The following is a 2,616-nucleotide window of genomic DNA, read 5'->3' as shown; positions in this document are numbered from 1 at the left end:
ATAATAAGCAATTGTAAGAGATATATATCAGACAAACTCAAGCATTAGCAGAAAAACACAGGTGCCCTACCCCAGGCAAGACAAAGGCTCTGATTGGTCAAGTATTCTGTCACTCAGATAGAGTTCTTACTACCTTCAGTGTCTTTTGAAAAACATCCTGGAATGAAATACCAAGCAATATTGAAGCCTTTATTGGTTAGGTAGTCTGTCACTCAGAGTTACTGCTACCTTCAAGTCTTTTGAATGACACACATTTGAAAAACACGCCTGCTGATCCAGGAATCTTGCTAAAGAAATTCCCTCCACAGGTGTCCTACCAGGAGTAGCTGTTGTGGGGGGTTGGGAACTAGCAAAACAAAAAACCCCCAGTGAATCTCCCTGACTCCTTTTCCCCTTTCCCCTTTTTGGTCTCCATTTGCCAGCAGAAATATGAATTATAGGACTATTCTTTAGTTCTTGTCTGCCCACCCAGCACACCCCTCTCCCACTACTGACCCAGAATTCCTACCCTTACCTGAACTTCCTAGTTTTGAAGCAGCCTTCTGGCAGAGCTCAGGCCAAAGTCACCATCTTGGCTCCACCCCTGAAGACACTTTTAAATACCTATTAGTGACTTAATATTTATCCACAAAATTATAAGATAATAGGGTTATAATTCTGCACTTTTTCCACCACCAGAGTTCTGTATCCCCATTACCTCCACTGGAAGCTACAGTAGTTCACTCAAAGTCATAGATAGGAGCTATTATATATGCCCATTTTTCTCTATGGTTCCATCTTCTCTTACATACTTTTTAAAAACATTTAATTAATTAACTTATTGATAAAATGGAAATATTGACAAGAGCATAGGATAAGAGGGTTACAGTTTCACATAGTTCCCACCACCAGAGCTCCATATCCCATCCCCTCCCTTGAAAGCTTTCCTAATTTTATCCCCTGGGAGTATGGATGCAGGATCATTATGGGGTGCAAAAGGTGGGAGGTCTGGCTTCTGTAATTGCTTCTCTGCTGAACATGGTTATTAGCAGGTTGATCCATACTCCCAGCCTGTCTCTCTCTTACCCTAGGGGGGCTGGGATCTAAGGAAGTAGGATTCTAGGACACATTGGTGAGGTCCTCTGGCCAGAGAAGTCAGGCTGGTTTCATGGTAGCATCTGTAATTTGGTGGCTGAAGAAGCATTAAGATATAAAGCAGAACAAATTGCTAAATAATCAGGAACCTAAAGACAAGAATATTGCAGATGAAGATTTGGGTTCCCCATTGTGAATAAACCTAGTAGGTCTATTTTAGGTATATTCCAAGGGGCCCATGACTTTACTAATATTTGCCTGAGCCTGACAGCTAAGATGCAGGGGGACCAAAGGTATTATCTGAGAGGGAGATGGTGTCAGAGTTGTAAATAGGACTAGAAACCTGGATCAGGGAAGAAAGCAACTCCCAAATATGGGAAAAGTATATAGATATTTTTAACTGTAAACCCCATGGATTTGATCTGGGGCCCATATTTGTTGTAGGAGCCTGTGTAACCTCTCTATATATCCCTGTAGGTCTGAGCTTGCATTCTGTGATCATAACTAGGAACATTCTAGGCTATACTAATTTCAGGACCATCTTCTTGGGAAGGTAGCATATTTTGTTCAACCTCCCTTTGAAGAATGGAGCTGTCTCTACCATTGTTGATCCTCATAGGAGGCAAGATCCTATACATGCCCAAATAGGGGTACACAATGTTGTTCTTAATGGAGATGATCAGTGACAGTGGAGAAAGGGAACTGTTAGAAGTCTAGGTGTATCATGTCTGTGTGGGAATCCCAGGATTCCCTGAGTAGGGCTTTGGATCATGGGGTAACTTAGTAGTAACCAAAAGAGCAACCATTAAAGTATGCTGATCTCTTTCCCTTATCCAGCTTTTTTAGTCTTTACTTTGTCTGACAAGGTTAGCCTTGGATGGTTGAAGGAAGTGAACTAGGAATTAGATGTATCTAGGTCTAAGTAGAAACTATTTGACTAGGTACTTTATGATGTATTTTTTAAGTCATTCTATTTGTTTGCTGCTTTTATTGGGTCACTGTAAACTGTTATACACTTTGCCTTAAGGTATATATTTTTTCCTATGTTATGGATACATGTGCCCAAGTGCTCTATCTCTTAGGCCCTAGTCCATATTTAGTTGCTGTGGCTTTGTTAGGAAGTGCACCAGACAAAGTTGAATTAAGGGTCCTATGATCTAGGAAAGATCTCTCCAGAGTAATGGAGCTAAAGGATTGACATCTCATAGCTGGTGTCTCTGGACACAATCCAAAATGAAACACATTGAGGTGGTACTGGCTGCATTGATTAAGTTAAGCTGGGCAGATGCAGTATCAATTGGTATAAACCAAGAGAAGCATGCAGGAAAGCCATCCCCACCCCAAGGGTTCCAGGACTAGGAGAAATATGTATTTTCTAGAGAATAGGGAAGGTTCCTACTGTCTTAGGGTTTAAGACAGCAGTAGATATTATAACCAAGATATTTTAAAATTTGTTTTACTTTGAAAATCCCATTGTTTGGATTTTTCTGTATCATGCAAGACTTCACCATAATTTATGTCCACTAATGCTAATTACATATA

This window comes from Erinaceus europaeus, chromosome 20 (assembly GCF_950295315.1).
Source record: "Erinaceus europaeus chromosome 20, mEriEur2.1, whole genome shotgun sequence".
Taxonomy (NCBI): Eukaryota; Metazoa; Chordata; class Mammalia; order Eulipotyphla; family Erinaceidae; genus Erinaceus; species Erinaceus europaeus.
The sequence above is the reverse complement of the archived record's forward strand: the minus strand, read 5'-3'. Positions refer to the sequence as shown.